The 22090-nt window shown below is 36.4% G+C and overlaps 1 protein-coding gene across 3 annotated transcripts in view; it reads right to left on the bottom strand.

Moving 5' to 3' along the window:
• Positions 1-22090, bottom strand: part of FILIP1 (filamin A interacting protein 1) — a 249567-nt gene that overhangs the window by 195010 nt on the left and 32467 nt on the right. Inside the window, exon 1 of one of the 3 annotated variants that reach the window (XM_012471813.3) lies at positions 13347-13731. The exons of the other annotated variants lie outside the window; for them this stretch is intronic. The gene's annotated coding sequence lies outside the window, so the exon portion shown is untranslated. Of the gene's footprint in view, positions 1-13346; positions 13732-22090 lie in introns of those variants that run through there. 3 annotated transcript variants of the gene reach the window in all.

The raw sequence follows: 22090 nt of genomic DNA, 5'->3' as shown, positions 1-22090 counted from the left end.
AGTTTGAGACCAGCCAGGTCAACATGGTGAAACCCCATCTCTACTAATAATACAAAAAACATCCTGGTGAGGTGGCACATGCCTGCAATCCCAGCTACTCAGGAGGCTGAGGCAGGAGAATTGCCTGAACCCAGGAGGTGGAGGTTGCGGTGAGCTGAGATCGCGCCATTGCACTCCAGCCTGGGTAACAAGAGCGAAACTCCGTCTCAAAAAAAAAAAAAAAAAAGATTCCTTTTTTATTTTTTAAGAGACAGGGTTTTACTCTCTTGCCCAGGCTAGACTTGAACTTCTGGGCTCAATCAATCCTCCCCCTTCAGCCTCCACTGTGACTAGCTCAAAATTCATTTTAATATGTGGTAAGGCAATTCTCCAACATGTGCTTCAAAAATTTTCTGGCTACGACCTAGGTTTATTGCCTCAGCAGCAGCTAGGCACTTGAAGTGGAGTGTTGAATATATGTAAGTATTTTTTCAAAGTGCACAAACTTGTAAAAGTCCTAAAGGAAATACTTTTATAGGAAGCATTCATCATCTGTTTTTAGACATATTGAGAGTGGTCACTGTTTAGAAAAAAAATACTCAGCAATGTGGTTTGAGGGTCAGGAATTAGCCCGCAAGAGGCTTCTTTGGCTGCCTCATTATGGCCACTAAAGATTTAAACTATGATGAACATATACGTATATAGCAGAGCCTCTTCATCACATATTTTTTAAAACATTAAAACTGTCATGTAAGTGAAAGAATGCAACTCACTAATTCCACACTATTTGTAGAGCAATGTAGACTTGTTGTAACAAATCAGATATTTGAGCTTTTCAATAACACTCATGTCTGATGCATTCCCTTAAACCTTGTTTGTCAGGCCCTATCTTGTCTTCAGCCTCTACAGTTCCCTTTCCCATAGCGAGAGTCACTTTATACTGTCTCTGGACCAATCACTGACCATCCAAAACCAAGTGAGTGGTCCTACTTCTGTAGTCCCACTAAACCATTTACCCACTAGTCACTTGGTGTTGAAATTGCCATTGTTTTATCTATAACTCCTGTTAGAGAGCAGAGATAACATTCACCATAGTATCCCAATCCCTAGCTCAGTTCCTGGAACACATGAGTCTCCAAAAATATTTGGTGAATGAGTACACTATTCTTACTAAATGTGAAACAGGAGAGACATAAAGAACTCTAGCCCAGTACTAGGATTTAGCATCCTCTTAGTTGTTTTGGCATTGTATGACAATGTTGAAATCTCACTCACAGACTCTAGGCCTGCTCCTCCTCCACAGCTATCCTGTTCCTGATTCCCATCTCCCTGCTCTCCTTCCTGCTCCTGCTGACAAGCTTGCCCAAATGTGGACTGACTCCCTGCCTGTGTCAGAATGCAGGCATCCTTTATCTGCCTGCCAGGATAACCCATAATCACATGTTAGACCTTCAGATGCCAGCTGCTAGCTTGAACCACTCTACCATCTGATGGCACACCATTTAGGGCCTATGTTCTCCAGTTCAGCATCAATCCAGCCCCTCTTTCAGTTACAAAGCATGGGCCTTGCCTGTTTGAGCCCCAGGGCATATTCTTCAAGATGAGTAGACTGAATGGACCTCATTCTATAATCATGTGCTTTCTCACAGACCAAATGCTTCTAAATTCTCACACAATAATAGTGAGAGTGCTGTCGAAATCCAACTCCTATGAAAAAGTATCTGGGAAGAGAAATTGAAATAATAATATAACCCAGATATAATTCAAATTGGAAGATTCTAATCTTTCACTAATACTATGTAGTAAAACAAGAGCTCCATTTTTTTTCCCCCTAATCTTTCTCTCAAAAGGACAAAATTCTTCACTTTCTGAGAAACCACAGTCCACTTTCATCTGGATTTCCCCCTTGTCCTCTTCTCTGAGCTCAGCATTTCACGTGCTCATTTTGGTGAGATTCCATCAAAATACATCACCAGGAACACATGTGTTCCACTGGGACTTTATTCCCTGGAAGACGTGAATGGTGATGTAAATAATGGCATCATTGGAATTTGGAATAAGTGATGCAAGAAAGAAATAAGGTGAAATAAGGCAAAATCAAGCAATTATACTCCATATATCCTTTTGGAGTAATGTAGATAGTATTGATGGTAATAGAGAAATCCAATGGTATTCATCAGCTGGAACTGTCAGCAGAAACATTAATTAAATGGCAGCTGTTGCTTTACCACTTGTAGAGGAGTGGAGTAATCCTAACTTCAAAATAGATTTCCAAGGATAGGAGTGTTTCCAGCTAATGAACTACAGCCTGGTTGTGGTTTTGGGTTAGTAGTTGCAATTAGACTTTTGTCAATAGCTATGTCTATGTTGCTGTATTTTAAAGAAAGAATTCTAGTCAGTTAATGGAAATATATGTGCTAATTAGAGCTACTAAGTCCAGCTCCCACTCAGTTGTGAATTGGTTGTTCTGTGATACTCTAGTGAACACCTAAAACATTTATTTATTTTTAGTTAATATTGTTAGAAAAGCAGTACGTGACCATAAAGGTTTAGAAAAAACTAAGAAGCAGAGAAATAATCACCAATGGTCACTAATTGTTACTGCCCTATTTATCAAGAAAAAAATATGTTCAATTCAATCAATGGAAACTGGTCATTAACATTTACTTTCTCAATTTTGTGACATTTAATGGATTCAATGTAACAAAAAGTTATGGAGTACATGTTTGGTGCAAGATGATTCTAAAAACAATGCCAAGTCATAACAGAATCTATCACATTGAATTTTGAATTTACATGTAAATATGTGTCATAGAAAAATCATAAGAATCTTTCACTTTTTGTTTGCTTTCTATTGCTTAGAAAAACCTGTGCTACAGTATTTGTTATTGGTGATTTCCATCTTAGTAAGGTTCATTTTACCAGAAAACACACATAAGTTTTCCTCTAGGTGTGAAGGAACCTGTTCTGTACAATTTCAAACTTACAGAATCAATCAGAAAATTAATTACATACATGTTGCCTAAAAATGTAGATTTTAAAAGTTCTTCAGAGTACATTAACACACTGACCTGTCAGTTTCACAGGACAGAGCAGCTTGTTTCCAATGCACCTGCTGTATAGGAAAGCAAAGTGATTAATCCTTTCCTGTTGTTGCTGGTATTGTGAAAGAAGTTAGAGGGTGGCATAAAAATCCAGACAGAGGAATCCAAGGAAAAATGGGGAACCCAGCCAAACTCACAAGACCAGTGGAAAAGTCAAAGATCCAAACACAATAGTAGAGTTTGTGTTTAAAATGTTTAGGGTAAAGTATATGTGTCCAAAATTAGGTATAAAATATTATACTGGTCCCTAAGAGAAAGGAGAGACAGGAGAAAAGAAACAAAGTCACTGGGGGAAATAGAGTGTCATAAAAAAAATCTTGAAGAGAATAGGTTGCCTCCAATTGGGCCACTCATTGGGAAAATAGAGGGGAAGGCAAGGACTCAATCTCTAGTCAAGCAAAAATCCCAGTTAGCAGGAACTAAAGGCACAATAACCAGCTCCATCAGGACTCCTCATGCTGAAATGAAGGAGCAGCTGCCATTCAACACCTTATATTTTCAGAGTGGGCTCCAGAATAGCAAAGTGATTAAGAGCTTACAAGCACAGGCTGGTGAGTCCAATTGCCTGGACTCATCCCAGACTTGCCACCTGCTTGCTGGGGGATGGGGAGAGGATGGACAATTCCCTCAGCCTCCTTATCTGTAAAATATAGAGTACATGCATATCTGCCTCGTGAAACTGTTAGTGCCTAACATATAGAAAGCATTCATTAAATATTAGCTACTTTATTGTTTCTTATGATTGTGTGATAGAAAAAAGCAATAGACTGGGGCTCAGGGGACCTGCTTTATTTGCTTGTGACATAAACCCAGCCACTTCAAGGTGTGGAAAGTGTCCACTACCAAGGGTTGAGTAAGCACAGTTCCAAACTCAATTCTACCTGCAGAGGACTTTGTAACTGGAGCTGACTGACTTCTCATTCTAGTGCCATCTTCTTTAAAATGATGAGGTGGCACTCATCATTTCTGGTCCCTGCTTTACTTCTTTTTCCACCTATGTGACTCCTGTACAGAACTGAGGTGCTATCATAGAAATGGATCCAGAAAGTAATCAAAGATTCTTGAGTCAAAATCTTGAAAGTAAAGTCAGGCAACGATCCTGAGGGTCAGTTCTCTTTAGACAGGAACACAGCCACTGCAAGGTGTGGAAAGTGCCCACTACCAAGGGTTGAGTAAGCATAGTTCCAAACTCAATTCTACCTGCAGAGGACTTTGTAACTTGACTGAGTGACTTCTCATTCTAGTACCATCTTCTTTAAAATGATAAGGTGGCACTCATCATTTTAAAGTACTATCTTTTAAAGTATTGTCTTTAAAATGATTGTGATAACTGGTTCTCAATATTAGAAGCAAATTAAAATCACATAAAAGCTTACAACATAGGCCAATGCTTAGGCACTCTCTCAGGCCAACTTAAATCAGAAGCTCTGGGATCACAGACCAGGCATCTGCATTTTTAAAGCACCCTGGGTCACTTTGATGCATGAGGAGTGTTGAGAACCACAGTACTAGATAATCTGATTGTTTCAAGTGAGGTCAGAGTCCAGAGGTTTCCACTCTTTTTGATTTCCTGCAAGGTATAGGTGGCCCCAGGACCAAAGCCATGTAATCACTGACACTGTGGTACTCAAGGCCCTATGCCTGCTCACAATCAGACTAGGTGCAGATGTGCCAAGAGAGCTAGGAAATCTTACAGAAGTCTTAGATAATTCTTGAATGAATATGATAAGCTGTTCATATCTTAACAATTAGTTAAAGACTAATGTGGAAATTATCACTGTTGTGTGCCAAACGAAATTCAGAATAATTGAATGAGAAAAAATAAATACTTCCAGAGGCCAACTAGTCCAACTCCATCTCCAAAGAATAGAACACTAATACTTTTTTTCTGGGTGGGTGAAAAAATATTACAATTCTTTTTCTCCTCCGACACTGTTATACCTTTTTACATAAAGATAGGAGAAGACAAAAGGAAAACTGAGTTTACTGCAAAGAAATCAAGAGATGTTATGTCAAGGAAACAGATAGCCTTCATGAAATGTAATACATCTCTGCCTTTACTTCTTTTTCATTGGCTTGGATTAAACAGGTATGTGTCACACAGCAAACAGTAAATTTGCTTCAGGAAGATCTTTAGCCTGTCAGGTGAGTAGCAGTGTAAGTCCTGTGCTATTAACCAATCATGAATGTAGTGTTTTGGGGAGGGGGAGTTGGGTGTGATAGTATAGTTGTGACAAGTTACTGTTTCAATTTATTCAAATAGAATTTCTCAGAAGGTGGAGATTTATTCTGTCACATGTGTTCATCCTATATAAAACATTCACCTTCCTGGGATATTCAATCTCACTACCTGGGATATGTGATACCCTGGAAAAGTTGAGGCTTTATGGCCACTGGCATAAGAGAAAGCAAAGCATTATCTGCTCCATCAGGTTTTATTAGAATTGCTCTCCTTTCACTTCAGACAACCTGAAAGTTAAATGACAGAAATGCAAATAGAAACTCAAAGGTTTCAACTATTTCCAAATGGTCAGACATTTGGACATCATGCAGGCAAATAAAGATAGAAGAATTAAATAAAATATCCAATAAAACATGCCACTGCTCTACAGTAGCAAACCACTGGCTGAAAAATGGCAGGTAATGTTCCTTAAACTATAGCAAGCTCTCTGTTTTGTTTTGTTTTCTGATGGAACATCATGCTGCCAGAATAACAACTCACTACCAAAACAAAGTTATTCAGAACCAATAAGAAGCCTTTATGTGGCGCACCTTCTACCCGCTTCCTCACTGCCTCCTGACGAACACACACACACACACACACACACACACACACACACACACACTCTTCACCAAAGGTTTCTTGAAGAAGTATTGTTTCCAACAACAGGGATAAGGATTTTGTAGAACTCCATCTTGAACCCACTTCACAATCTAAATGTTTAAGACCAAGGCAGAGACTAGCAACACATTCAAAGTTTACAATAGAAGGTAGGGCTCTGAGTTGTTAATAGGAGCAACAGCAGACCAAAGTCCCAACAGTGTCAAAGGATGTATTATAAAATTAATTGTTCCATAGCATCCTCTTCTTGGGAATCAACCCAGCAGTGTGGAAACCAAGAACCACATTGCCCCATCAATAACAGGAAGAATCACTTCTGCATCTCAGTGCCCCAGGCCTAGCTCATCCAGGGTGCCCCACCTCTACCAGCCATCAAAGCTTCTGATTCCACTTTGGGATCCCGAAAAAGAGTCTCTGTTGGCTTTCTGACCCTAAATCTCTATTCTTTGCTATTTGTGAATCTTTTCACACTGTAGGGGCAGCTGTTAACCTGCAGTGTCACATTCTACATGTTTCATTAAAACATCTCATAGTCATCTAGGTGAAGATGTGCCATAAACAATTGCCTGAATTTTAAAAAGTCGTTGAAAATATAGAGTAGATAAGGTCAAATTGCCTGAATTTGAATTTTAAATCTACTACTGGGTAAGTTATTTAACATTTATAAACTTTATTTTCCTAATCTGTAAAATAGCAATAAAAATAGTGCCTCATACGGTTGTTGTGAGAAGCAAATAAAATTATCCATGTAAAACGGCACAATTTCTGGTACACAGTAATCTTCTCAAGTATATGCTAGTTATTACTATCATTTTATATAGTAGACATACTATCTATGTTATATATTATATAGATAATATATATTACATGTAGCTATTATTATTATCTATGGAATGAACAGAATGTAGAAGGTGGGGATGTCTTACCAAAAGTTGAGGGGCCCCTGGGCAGCCAACTACCAATGCAGCTGGCTTCCTTAAAGACCAGAACAAACAACAGGCTATGGCCAAACCAGTTGGTTTGGTGGTATCCAAACCAGAAGATGATATCTATCAACAGAGCATGTGAAAGCTAAGCTTATATGTAAGGCCACTCCCTGATCCAAATACCAGGCTGCTCTTCAAGCATGTGTCACTTACTAAACAGTTAATGAAACACAAAGAGCCTTGAATACCTTCAGTGTCACATTTCAAGACTTACAGAATAATTAGGAAAAATCTCAGCTGGCAAAACTCTTCCTGGCTTGCCCTGATGAGCAGACCCTCTTTGTTTTCCATTAGTGCGTGTTGTCGTCACAGTAACTACAGGGCTCCAAATACAGGCACAGGGCATCATTTCCTCATGTGCACTTAGGCTGCCACACTGAAATAGCATTATGAAATCAGCAATGCCTCTTCCTTTCCTGTTGTGCTTGGTACCACAGAGGCAAGGTCTAAAATGAGTTACTGAAGACATAAATATGTGAAAGAAAAAGAATGTTTATTTATTCCCATTACTGTGTCATCTATGACTCATGTGTGTGTATGTGCACGTGTGTGTGTGTGTGAAAACCTAATTTTTGCATAGATCTTTTAGATAAACACGGGCAAGTTGGCAGTAACTCCATTGCTTGGTGGTGCCAGCAGTTCAACAAGACAACGGAGTCAATCACATCTTCTTTTGGCCTGAAATCTTTAGCAAATTATTTTTTAAAGAATGCATTTGGCCAACTCTGATGTGTCCATCTCATATCATTCTTACCCATTTTCCTTTTCCTTACATTTTTTTCTTACACCTTTTCCTTTTTTTACACCTTTTCCTTACAAACATAAGCAGCAGATAATTCATTTCTTTAAAGTAACTTTGGAAGATCGCAGTTACAGTTCTTACAAAATCAAAAAAGACTATATTCAAGTGCAGACTTATAAGGTCCTTCATCAGTGAAGCAACATCATCGTTTCCTCAATGTTTTGGTCAAGGAGGTAGGCAACAGCATTTAAGCAAGTAAATAAAAACAGAAAAATCCTTAAACCTTAAGGGCTCAATTAAAATCAGATCACTTGAGATAAATTCTGCATTAGCTTTGAAAACTCTTTTTAGTTTGTCTTTCACAGGCCTCAAAAACACATAAATCACCCAATATTATGCATGTTGACACCATTTCCCAAAAATGGGAAAAAACCCAAACCTTTTTTTGATGTCTTAGTGTTGCTGTGGCTTAAACAAAGTCCTCAGAGACAGAGCAGCATGGGGATGCTGGTTTATGTTGTATTACTTCACTTCTGTGCTGGGAGTTTCTCAAGTTCTGCAATCAGCTGGTTAACAGCCAGTTAAACTGCTTAATTCATGTTTGACTTTCTTTATTCTAAATTCTTCCACAATGGGCTGCCTGGTCTTTAAAATTAAACTGCCTCAGCTACTACCAGAGAAAGGCATATTCTGCCTGTAGCCTTTCCCTTGGGAAATGGTCAGTCTATGCTTTCCCTTAGTTAAAGCATAGACTGATCATTTAAAAAAAAAGAAAAATATAATCCAATATATTTTCCTGAGGTTCCTATATTTTTGCCCTACTACCACTATAATGTATTCTGCAAAGCCAGGAAAAGTTATTTCCTTCTTTTCTTTCTTTATTTTACTTTTCCTTCCTTCCATTGTTAATTTCTTTCCACACAAATTTTCATTAGAGAACGACAATTTTAAAATTCATTTTGCCTCATCTTTTAAATACTTATCCTTTCAATTGGGAAAAATAAAGTAAAATTGACAGATTTAAACCTTATCTGTCTTGTATAAGGTTTGTTGCCACTAAAGCTGCTAAGAAACTTCCCTTCTTATAAGGGTGCTTTATATGTTTTTGTAAAGTATACAGAATATTAAGTAGAATACATATACACACACATCTTATGAGATAACATTTTTTGTTTATCTTGGAATGTACTTTTCTTTTCATATTTAAGACAAATGAATAGGATTAAGAGCAATGAGTAGCAAGAATTCATTTCCATTTGGTAAAGCTAAAGTTAGCTTAAGATGACCTTTTTTGGTCTTTTTATTTTTATCTGTTACTAGGTTAGTAAAACAAAACAAATCATCTAAGAAATAAAAAATGATAAATTTAATAATAATGTGTCCTTGCATGGAGGAGGAAGTCTTCATTACTGTACATTACCCAGTGTAGTCGGCTGTGAAAAAGACACCCAAGCACTATGTATAAACATATTTTATCTTCAAGTGCAAATATAGAAACCACAGAACAGTCTGTGCTGTGGGTGATTTCTTAGCCTTTTTAGTAATGGTTCTATAAGACAGCAGACTGCTGAGTGATAAGGGAGACTTTGAAACATAAATTCCATACTAAATTATTGGCTGCCGTTCAAATTGTGTCTGCTTAGAGTACCCAGCAGCAAAGTATGTCCCAAGCAAGATTCCAAACTTAAATACTACATTCTCCTGTCTTTCCTATGATCTATGAAGTTGAGATCACAAACTATCTGCATCCAAGAATTTTGTATGCAACAAAGATGAAAGTAAACAAATAACTACATTTAAGGTGCAAGAAAGCCATACTGCCTTAAATTTATTGAGGAATAAATTATAAACTATAGATATTATAAGTCATTTAATGTTCAAAACAACTTTATAAGGAAATAGCATTATTACCCTCATTTTACATATGAATAAACTGAGGCACAGAGGTCAATTTGCCTAAGGTCACCTTGAGCTGAAATCTGAACCCAGGCTATCTGGCTTACTCACTCATGCTACTAACCTTTTCTGACTCCTCTTCCATGAACATACTCTGGTTATATCTTCAACTCAAACTTAAGGAATAAAATGTATTTCATTAACTTATCTTTTTTCTATTGCTATATATATTAAAAATAATGTAAAAACAAATTTATACTGCAGGCTTTTAGATGTCATTTTTCTAATAAATTGCTACCAATCTTTTTTCTCTTAAATCTCCTGTTGAAATAAATTTCAACAAGAGCTTGCCCCCTCACTCCTCCTAGTGCTACCTTTCTAAAACCCACAAGTTTAAAAAAGAAAGATTAGACAAACAAATGAGAATATGGATTAAACAAACTCTGCAAAATCGTGTATCTTAAAGCACCTGCTTTATGAAGAAATGCTCATCTGGCAAAGAGGAAAACACAGGTAGTATTATTTAGACTGGGTAAACCCCAAAGTTTCACTTCTAAATAATAAGGAAAAATTATAACCACAAAGAAACCAGTGCTTAATGAATATATTAAATATTTCAGAAATTTCATTGGAAAATTCTATAGAGTTTCTTACTGAATATCCATTTAAAAGAGCAAATTTCACCACTTTGACCATCTTAAAATATAAAGAGAACGTTTTTCTTTTGCTGGATACAGAACAAATTGCTTTAAAAGTATGATTCTTGCTTTATCTCACCCAGTAAGGCTACAATTTTCACGAGCAATTAAAGATAATACTGAAAAATATCTCTTTTTAAAAATACCAAGAGAAAAAGAACAGAAAAAGGATCATAATGTATTTAAATGTTTTCTTGTTCAAAGACACATTCTAATTCATGACCCACAAAGAGGAGACATGATTTAAATGAATTGCACCAAAAGTAACTTTAACTAGAAACTGGCACCAAAAGATGACAAAAGTATATAAGTTACAGTATTTAGAGGTCTAGGTAGATACACAGGGTGTGTGTGTGTGTGTGTGTGTGTGTGTGTGTGTGTGTGTATACATACACAGTCCAGTCCTATCTCCCCTTTCTATTTTATTCCTGAGAGATACAACATCATTTTCACAATCAGGTGCATGAGTGTAGTTAAAAGTGTTCATAATATTTCTGCACATGGTAAAACCATGAAGACTTTCCTTGAGAAATTTCTGAAGTAAAAAGCTATTAACTTGACCTGCTTTTCTTGATTTTATACTTATCCATACTTTCTCATGTACTTATCATCAGATATCTAGAGCCAAAAATGTGAATGGAACACCCACAATGTGCCTGGGGCTGAGAAGCTCCAAAGCCAAGTGATGCTTAGGATACCACCTTGCACCTAATAGACGTCATAAAATTGTTGTGAATATAAAAAGGCAAACCCTACTTAAAAGTACCCTAATTATAACAGAGCACCAAACTGTCTAAACTTAGAAAGAATCACTTTTAAAATGTATGGTCCAGAAAGTAGAAGACCCTCATCTGGGTCTTAAAGAGTACACAAGGTTTCTACAGGACCAGAGGGTAAATGTCTTCCATGCAGGGAGAATAACATGAGCAAAGCTGGGGCATTGAAATGTTCACTGTGTATGTGTTTGGAGAATGGGCCATAATCTGAAATACCTGAAGCAGAGGGACCCTGTTGTTGAGTCATGGTAGCGAGACTGGAAAAGTTAAGTGGGTGCCAGGTGATGGAAGGTTTTCAAAATACCCCAGCCTAGGTGTTTGGCAGCAACTACAAGTACCAGCAGATAACTGAAGAGTAGATAGGCAAACATAGCAATGCTTTAGTAAAACCAATCTCGTGGTCATGGGCAAGATGATTTGGATGGCAACAATGAGTAGGAGGGAGCAGCATTTTTACAATCCAAACCAGGGTGAAGAAAGCAGGCATTCGTGTGGTGGAAGACATGGCAATGGAATCTGAAAACTTTTACAGTAAAGGGGAAAGGGATGGTCCAAAATGTCACAGAACTATGAACTTGAGTGGATAGGAAAACAGATCTGCATTGTCATGGAGAGCCTGATTCTTCATATAGTGGAGGAAACCATGTGGTTTAGTCTGAGCTGAGTTGTTCTTGATTCTCAAGAATAAATTTACAACAATGAAGACAATTAATGATACTGAAAAATTCATTTCATCACCAAACATGGCTTTCACACAGGGCCAACTGCTGCACTTACTTAATGCCACACTGTCCCACTGACTCCAAAAGAAAGTACATGCCTAAAACTAATGGTAGATTTTGGCCTTACACATACATTTTTAAGCCAACAGTGTGACCCTTCTTAGGATAAAAACAAGAAAAATGTAAAGCATTTAGTTCTGACTTTTCAAAATTCCTTCAGACAAAGCTATTTCATCTCTACTAAAGCACCAGAGTTTCACTCTCTAAAAGTAAAGTTATCAGCGTGCATTTGCACTATTATTTGTGCATACTCATTATATGTGATTAGCTTATTTATTGTATAATCATCAAGTAATCAGAATTATAAAACATAATATGTACTGTAATGGGTACCCTATTTCATTTCCCTGAGCATATGCTATATAAGCTTTAATTAGCTTTTCTTAAAAGAGGATCATTTTGTGAAAAGGCTGATATATTCTCATTTGTCAACAAATAATACGTTCAAAACTGGTCTTGGATAAATTCTTTCTGTACGTTAAGAGAAGAGACTTAAAAATTCCTCTTAAAATGTGCTTCTATATCTTCTTTGATATTATCCCTAGATTAGAAAATTTATTCAAATCATCATGTTTATTTAGAGGAAAAATATTTTTATGCACATCTAGCCCAATTACAAACCACCAGATGTCAATACTAACTATATCACCAATGTACAGCCATAACTTGTCATATTCAACATGAAATTGGTCACTCTAAGCAATTCTGATTAAATTGCATGGCAACTCATGGAAGGGGAGACAAGATGCCATCAGATGAAAGGAAGATTTCCTTCACGCTATAGTAACCACATTCTTATAAACATACATGCAAGTTAAGAAAAATGTTTTCTAATTAATTAAGTTTTAAAAAACAGAATCTGTTATATCTAAATACAAGCATTACTTAATTTTTTAAAATACACAAATATCATTCTCTTGAGTAGTTATAGTCAACAACTGCAAGAGTAGTGATTTAATACCAGGCATATTTTATGCCCAGTCAGAAGCATTTGGGGTGACTCTAGTGTAACGAGGTCAGAACCGGCACAAGGTGTACCAGTGTAACCAGAGAATTAGGTAAAAGGAGATATAGCAGCAGGTTTAAAAAGTACAGCAACACAAACACCACACGGGACTTTCCTCTCATTTACCACACAAGCTGCTTAGCTAGTTTCAGTAAATGAAAGTTATTTTACTTCCAGGGAAGATATCCTTTTCAATGCTTAGCCACCCCAATTGTGAAAGGAGATGTGAAATTGTCTTTTGCTGTATTTCTGTTACCTGTCGAAGAGCATTAACTTGGCAGAAATATTTTGATGGCCACTAAAACACCATAAAATTCTCTGTGTTTAAAAGGAATTGGTATAATTTTGAGGAAGAGATGATGTTCCTGACGTCTTAAAAATAATTCACAATAGTTATCATAATTTCTAAATGTGTTATCACATCGTAGAACAGGAAGAATCAAAGGAAACAGACAAAACAGAATCAGAGAGAACTCTCTTCTTGTGCAAACAGAAATTTCTTAAGAGTGTTAGTAGTTATTTATTTTGGTCTTACCTGACAGCAGCTCCTTTAACCAAAGATATATCCTCTATGGAGGTAGTTTATCCTTTGAAGAACCCAGTGGCTTGTCTCACAGCCCAAGACAGACTCGAGTTCTGAAAAACTATCCAGTCCAAAAGAATACAGAGGAAAAAGCTTTTCCCACTTTCTTTCCTAGGACTAGCCAATAGCTGAAGTCATGCAGGAAACAGAGCAGAGAGGGGGGAAAGCAGCTTCTTCTCCCTGAAATCCAGATCAGCAGAAATTGGAAGTTGTATATCTCCCACCCAGACTTTTGTTTAAAAGTTTTTTCAACTGTTGCTAGGTGTTGTTGGGTTCTGAGATTAGGTTTCTCCTCTTCTGCTCCCTTCACAACACTGTCAGAGCAATGACTATGTTGAGGAGCTGAGCTCGCGGGTGCTATATTTAACCAGTGTTCTCAGCAAGTCAAGCCTGTCAACAGCTGAGAAGTTTCGAGCCGGCTTTACTCAGTTCCTAGGCAGCTGGGTTATCAGTGGATACAGCGCTGCTCACCCTGTAAAAGATTGTGGGAGAACCGGCAGACCCTTTTAAGGACTTCTGCTCATTTCACAGAGGTAATTATTGTTTGAAGCTCTTAACTACAGACTGAGATTTGGGACTTAGGTTTTAAAATGTGAAGAGAAACAGAGCAGCAGTTGTCCTGGGCAGAGCAATTTACTAATGCAATATTCTTCTCAATTAGGCTCTCTCAGATAAATGTTCTGAAATAAAAAATGCTTTTTAAAACTGTATCATTTCTTCTACATAATGAGAGGTTTTAAAAAAGTGTATCACAACTGTTGGTTGTGAAAATGAGTATGAGATCACTTCCAAACAGCTTTTGACACTTATGTGTTTCATTTATAGCTAGATCACTTACCTAGGCATATCAGACTTTTGTTCAGCTATGTACCTGAATGTTATTAAAATAAAAATACCATAAAGGATGTCTATAACATTATGATTTTGAAAGAAGTAACATTAAGAAGGAAGATCTTAGCATTCTTACTCAGGTCATTCATTCAAAGTAACATACAGTAAACACTCCAGGAAAACCAGGACATGAGATACCTCTGGTTGTCGACAAGCTTGCCTCATCATTAACCCTCAAGACTCCACAACATGAAGAATCTCTCAAGATACTCTATGTGCTTCATTTTATATATTAAAATGGTATGAATCTGCCGAGATCAAAACTTTTAAAAAAGTATTTGACTAGTTTTTGGGACTGTTTCACTAATAACATATGTGAAATTAACAGTAAAGGAAACTGAGAGAGGTCCTTTTGATCACAAGTAAAGTAGGAAGGGAGACACACACACTACACACAGACACACACACACACACAGAGTGAGAGAGACAGAGAGAGAGAGAGAGAAAAAAAAAAAAACATTATTGGTTAACAAACTAGAATACAGCCCTGACAAAAATCTCACCAATACCATTAAAAAGATTGACCCTCTTCCTGAGATCAATTTATCAGATTAAAGATACCCTCTTTTTGACATGCAAACTGAAGATGAAGCAAGGATGTAATATTTTAAGAGTTGCATACTTGCAGTAAGTAGCTTATGTGCTGCATAACCCTGTCTCTCTGAGAAAGTTTGCCACTCCACACAGGAGTGTGTGTATGCCCTTCTTTTTAAAGAAATGACCCTCACCTGCTCAAGCTATTCAAAAACATCTCAGTTCTTCTTACGCCAACTAGCACACTGATAGCATGCACCCTGCCCCCTTAATGTACTTACTACCATACACATGTAAAATTGCATTTGTTCAGATTCAGTCTTTCTGAGTCTGAGCCAACCTTAACTTAAAAAAAAAAGAGAGAGACTTCTATTAAGATGAAAGAGCTCTCATGTGAAATTAACTGACTTTTTTTGAGCACTAATGGATCTTTTAGAAACTTAATCTATTCACAGTCCCCAAAAGTGCATTCTAATAGAGGTAGAAAGTATGTAAGTGAAGTATGAGATAATTCAGAATCATCAGAACTTTTAAAAATTACAAAGGGTCCGGGCACAGTGGCTAACACCAGCACTTTGGGAGGCTAAAGTAGAAGGATCACCAGAGGACAGAAGTTCAAGTCCAGCCTGGGCAACACAGAAAAACCTTGTCTCTACAAAAAATTAGCTGAGCATGGTAGCACATGCCTGTAGTCCCAGCTACTTGGGGAGCTGAAGTGAGATGATGGCTTGTGGCCAGGAGGTCAAGGGTGCTGTGAGCCATGATTGTGCGACTGCACTCCAGCCAGGGCAACATGACCCTGTCTCAAAAAAAAAAAAAAAAAAAGTGGAAGGTTGGGGTGGGATATGGATAAATTACTGTTTGAAAAATACATACACTTCCCTCACACACACCAAATGCAACAGCCCCAGGTTAAACCCCACTAAAAACAACTCTGGGAATGAATCACTTGACCCCTACTAAGAGTTCAATTTACAGATATCTCCAAACTAAAATGAAGCAAAGAGTAGTAGCCAAATGTCGAGATAACTGAGGGGGAAAACCTACTTTGCCTTTATGGCCAAAAAACAATGATAGATTTATTTCTTCTACAACTATCCACATAATAAAGTTTTCAGTTTTGTTTTGTTTCATTTTATGAAAACCTATTCCCCCAACATTGTTTTCTTTAACCTTTGGATTAGCTGTCTATTGTTGCTATTAGTTTATTTTTAAACAATATGGTGACAAGCCACAGCACACAGAATAATTCATAGAATTAGATATTGTTGCTACCATCAAATTATGTTCCTTAATTATACTAAGCATACGTACATGACTGACTCAGTATTCTACAATAATCAGACTCTCTCTCTTTCTCTAACACACACACTCACACACACACACACAGGCAATAAAGTAAATTTATTTTGAAGACTTTTTCCCCCGGGAATGATTATTCAGACTAAAGCATTTCCGACATAATCTGCAGAGGAAGTGGTGCTGTAAGAACTATTAGAAATTTGTGTTTTGTATACAGTCAACAAGGAACTGCTGTTTCAACACATATTGTTAATATATTACCATTCAGCTGCATCCTTTCCCACAGCCCTAAGTGTGAACATTCTGAGAACCTCTGATAAATTTACAAGTAAAGCTGAATATCCCAACTTCAAGGATGAGTCAAGATGAAACATTCTAATAAGAAGATAGATTAATGCTATCAGGGAGTGGGAGGGAAGGCAAATAAATTAAGTAAGAGCATTGACTCATTATCTCTACACCCATCTCTAAAACCAAAATTTCCCACCTTGTTCATTTAAATAAGCATAGTGATTTTTAAATGCAAAAATAAGTGATTAAGTTATTTAATAAGATAGTTAAGTTCTTTAATATACCAATGAAGAGAAAAATAGACATTTGCTTCAAAACAATGTTTACATTAATAATGTTTAGGGGTAATGGGTAGGTGGCATAAGGCAAGTTTCCAACCAAACATGCTCTGTTAACACGTATTGCCTGACTCTGAGATGATGAATATAAGCTTACCAGTACCAGAGAATTTTTCAGTTTGTTTTTTTCTGGCTACCTAAGCACCATTGTAAGTGTTCAATAAATAAGAAAGACTGAATGAGTGAATAAACATATACAAAATTAAAGAAAAGATAAAACTATAGAGCATACAGAAATTGCTTCCAGACTCTCTGGACAGAGTTGGGTCATCATTAGATACATATAAAAAGGTTGTAGAAAGAAATTATTTGACTGTGAATTAATTATTTTGAATGTATTAAATTGTTGTTGTTGTTGTTTTTTGAGACAGAGTTTCACTCACTCTGTCACCCAGGTTGGAGTGCAGTGGTGCAATTTCAGTTCACTGCAACCTCCGTTTCTCTGGTCCAGGTGATTCTCTTTCAGCCTCCCGAGTAGCTGGGACCACAGGCATGTGCCACCACTCCCGGCTAATTTTTTTTTTTTGTAGAGGCAGAGTTTCACCATGTTGGCCAGGCTCGTCTGGAACTCCTGACCTCAAGTGATCTGCCCACCATGGTCTCCAAAAGTGAATTTGTTAAAATTTCAAAGGAAAGTAATAGATCTCAGGATAATAATAAAAATATCTATGCCACATTTACTATTAGCTAGACAGAGTTCTAAGGGCTTAACATATATTAACCCACTTAATTCTCATAATAACTTTATGAGATGGGTATTATTATTTCCCACATTTTACAGACAAGGAAACTGAAGCACAGAGATGTTAATAAGTTGGCCAAAAAGATTAAAAAATTCAAAAAAAGAAATACAAAAAATAAAAAAAAAAAGTTGGCCAAGGTCACATGCTGGTTGGTAAATAGCAGGACAGAATTTGAAATAGTAAATCTGGTTCCAAAAATAGGTGTTCTTAACTATTTGAACTGCCTCTTACATACAATAGTCACAATAGCCTGTCCTTATCAATCACTGAAGGTTGAGGCATATGAACTTCATTATCCCTGAATATATATACTTCTGACCAAAAAATGCATTTAAAATCCGACAACTTTGGAGGCAGGAAGAAAAGATGGGATAATTTCATGATTAGCATAGTAAAATAAAAACTCATAGGAACTGAAATCCCATTGAATACCAGAAAAGAAAAAATTGGACTGAAAAGAAGATAATTGCTTTAAGAAAAAGTCTATTTTTAACCAAAGGATATGAGCTGTTCAGTATTGTTTCTAAAACAAGATATGCATGATGTTTTATGATGAATGAGTTTAATGCTTAATGAAATTCTAAAATTACATTCTAAAAATACATTTTTGGTCTATGATTTGGTAAGCAATTTAAAAATGTTTTGGAGCTATGTGTTCTCAAAGATGTAATCAAAAACAAGAAAAAATAAAAAACAATGTAGGGGAAATCACACATTAGTGAGTTATTTGGAATCAACATGATATTGTATTATACTTGATATAATCAGCTTTTATGATTTAAAAATACTTGCATTTTCAATTAATCTAGCTATTCTTCTATTTAAATTTTATAATACTTTAAAAGAAACAGCACTAACACTTTGTTATAATAATATATACAGATATTAATAATAAAATAAATACTTGTCCTGACAATAAGTAGTCACACCTACAAATATTCATAAAATATTAAATTATTTATTTTTCCAGTTGCTTCAGAAAAGAGAAAGATTAGGTTTTAAATAAATGAATAAGATAATATTTTGCTTTTGTCATAAATTAACCACTTATATGCATTATTAGACATTAAAATTCCCACTTCCCTGCTTGTGTGCTTGGAAGTGGGTTGTTAGAACTTTATCCTAAAAATTGTTGTTTTTGGACACCCCATAAGCCAGCCAGTAGGAGACAAGCCTACTGGAACATGTCTAATCCTGAAAGTTATTTCAGAACCATATTCTACAGACACAGATCACAAGCATCCTACTTTTCAATAGGGTCAGATAACCTTCTCCTGAGACTATTTCCTGCTTCCTTTCTTGTGCCAAAGTCATGACCTACTCTTGCTCAATATTCAATTCTTAGTTGTAATGGATGACTTTTAACACTTTCTTAGAAAGGGTTGGGACATTTACTCTCTAAGAAACAAATACAGAATCAGAAAGCCAGTGATTGGGCATAGAACCACATACAATAATGCATTTTTCTCGATAAAGCATATAGGTTTGTATATAAACACTATATATACATTTAGAAAGAGAGAGAGAGTTAACTCTGAAAAATGGGCTTTCTTAAAAACACAGAATTAAGATATCTGATTCTGGAGTAGGGTAAAGCTAGTTTAAGTCCAGACTCCCTTATTTATTGTCTGTGTGAGCTTAGCAAATCATTTAATCTCTCTTAAGCCACCTTTACCCCTTCTTTAAGATTAATAAAAGAATTTAAGATGATTCACTTCTTCCCTTTTGCAGTCACTGCTGAAGCGGAAGCAGCCAAAATGAAGTGCAATCCCTTTGGGACTTCTGACTGAAATAGAACTGTAAGAAGCATTTTAATTCACCTTCCCGCATTTGTAGAAATATTATGTCTTCTCCTCTTTCCAAAGAGCTGGAACTGAAGTACAGTGCAAACGCAGCTCCTAGAAGAAACGGGTTTCTAACTCGCTGAATCTAAACACAGATTCAACTCTCTTAGGTGAACGAACACACAGCAGAGCAGTTTGAAAGAAACGTTTCTCCTGAGTTTTAGATGCAATCTTACTGCTATTTCTTATATATGCTTAGTTCTATGCCTATGTGAAAGGATGATGAAGTTCGGATTGTGCAAGAACACTATGAAGGTCAGCAAATTTGCAAAGTATTCCAGGTTCACAGGAAAGAATATGTCATCTACAGTGAATGGGTGCAGCAGGAAAAGACTAACAGCACAACTGTACATGTGGGCATTTACTCCAGCAAGGTGGTTATCACTGGGTTAACACTAGACAAAGACCACAAAAAGCATCCTTGAAGGGAAAGTCAAATCTTGTCAAGCAGGTGGAAAAGGGGAATATCTAAGGAGGAAACAATAGAGAAGATGCAGGAATAAAGTAATTTTATATAAAACTTTCATTTAAAACTGCCAAAATGGAAAAAACAACTATTCACAATATCCGAACACTAGAAACACTCTAAATGCTTTCTACAACTGGACAGATAAATTGTGGTATAGTCATACAGTAGCATTGAGAATGAACTATCTACGACTACACAGCAGTGTATATAAATCTCTCAAACAAAATGTTAAGTGAAAGAAACCAGATTCAAAAAGTACACTGTCTGATTCCATACCTATCAAGTTCAAAAACTGATGAAACTAACCTATGGTGTTGAAAGTCAAGACAGCAGTTGCCCTTGGGAGGTGGGAATATGATTCCCAGTGGACATGAGGAAAGTGTCTATGGCATTGGTAATGTTCTGTTTCTTGCTAGTGCTACCAGTGTGTTCGATTGTGAAAGTTAATCAAGCTGTATACTTATGATTTGTGTATTTTTCTGCCTGTATGTTATAATTTAGTAAAAATTTTTTCAATTAAATGTAATTTAAAATATATCATGTCTACAAGTCTTTACCTTCTGAAATATTTACAGATAATATGATGTTTGGAATTTGCTTCAAAACAATTCAGTATTGGATGGCTCATGCCTGTAGTCCCAGCACCTTGGGAGGCCAAGGCAGGTGGATCACATGAGGTAAGGAGTTCAAGACCAGCCTGGACAACATGGTAAAACCCTGTCTCTACTACAAATACAAAAATAAGCTGGGAGTGGCAGTGCATGCCTGTGGTCCCAGCTACTCAGAGGCTGAGGTGGGAGAATCACTTGAACCTAGGAGAGGCAAGATCACTCCTGCTTGGGCAACAGAGGAAGACTCCATCTCAAAAAGAATACAAAAAAAATCCAGTATGGGGAGAAGAGAAGTGGGTGAGGGTATAATAAATCAGAATTGACTATCAATTGACTGCTGTTAAAGCTGGAAAACAGGTAATCATTACACTGTATACTCTATTTTCATGTAGATTTTAAGTTTTCTGTAATTAGATGTCTTTAATGCTTACTGTCTGGCATATAAATAGACACTCACTACATGTTAATTATTTATATAATTAATATTATGACTGAGTCTTTACATAGAAGTCACATGGATTCCATTGGTGTCATAAGATAATTAAGAAGATAATTGAGGGCCTAGGGCAGTGGTTCATGCCTACAATCCCAGCACTTTGGGAGGCTGAGGCGGGAGGATCACCTGAGGTCAGGAGTTTGAGACCAGCCTGGCCAACATGGAGAAATCCTGTCTCTACTGAAAATACAAAAATTAGCCAGGCATGGTGGCATGCACCTGTAATCCCAGCTACTCGGGAGCCTGAGAGAAGAGAATTGCTCGAACCTGGGAGGTGAAGGTTGCAGTGAGCCGAGATCGCTCCACTGCACTCCAGTCTGGGTGACAAAGTGAGACTTCATCTCAAAAAAAAAAAAGAAGAAGAAGATAACTGAATTTATGATATTAAATACAGTATTACTAACTGAGATTTTAAAAAATTAAACATAAAAAAGTTCATTCTTAAAGAAGGTGATTATTATTTAAAAAAGAAAAACAATTTTAAGAAAAAAAAAGTAAAGAAACTGGAAATACCAAGTTGAAGCAATTAATTTAAAAACCACTGGAAAAGAGGCTTCATCCTTGCTTTTATTAACAAAACTAGCAGCATATTTTTCTTGCCTTATCTGATATTTAAAGATTAAAAAATATCAAGAAAGTAAGGCATCCAGAAAGCAAAAGCTGTAGGCCAACACAGTTAGTAAATAACAGGAAATGTCATCACAAAGGTTGAACACAGGATGAAAAATTCAAGGCAAGAAATGTTTAGAAACACTTGAATTTGGTATCCATCTTACAGCTGAGTAGACCCTTGTATGCTTAATATTTGCATTCTTCACTTCCTTCATCTAAAAATGAAGTAATAAATCACCTTTTGGGAGAGGTGGAACAAATAATCAGGGACAAGAAAGTGTTTTTGAAATAACAAAATACATGAACACTTTGTTCCTCTAAGTTTTCCTTTCAGTCACCTACCTTGAGAACTATGAGCTAAGTCAACTATATGGAAATGATGGAGAAAGTTCTTTTAAAAGTCTTATGTTAAATAAGTATAATATAAGCAAATGTGGAAATTTGAGTCGTTAGGTAGAGCGAGACAATTAAAAAGTCAATGAAAACTACAAAACAGTAATTTTTTTTAAAAAAAAAAACTGCTACAAGATAATTACAAGCTCCTTTTTGAATCTTTTATTTATTT

Source organism: Aotus nancymaae, unplaced genomic scaffold (assembly GCF_030222135.1).
Source record: "Aotus nancymaae isolate 86718 unplaced genomic scaffold, 86718_ANA_hifiasm-v0.15.2.pri h1tg000040l, whole genome shotgun sequence".
Taxonomy (NCBI): domain Eukaryota; kingdom Metazoa; phylum Chordata; class Mammalia; order Primates; family Aotidae; genus Aotus; species Aotus nancymaae.
The sequence above is the reverse complement of the archived record's forward strand: the minus strand, read 5'-3'. Positions and strand labels throughout refer to the sequence as shown.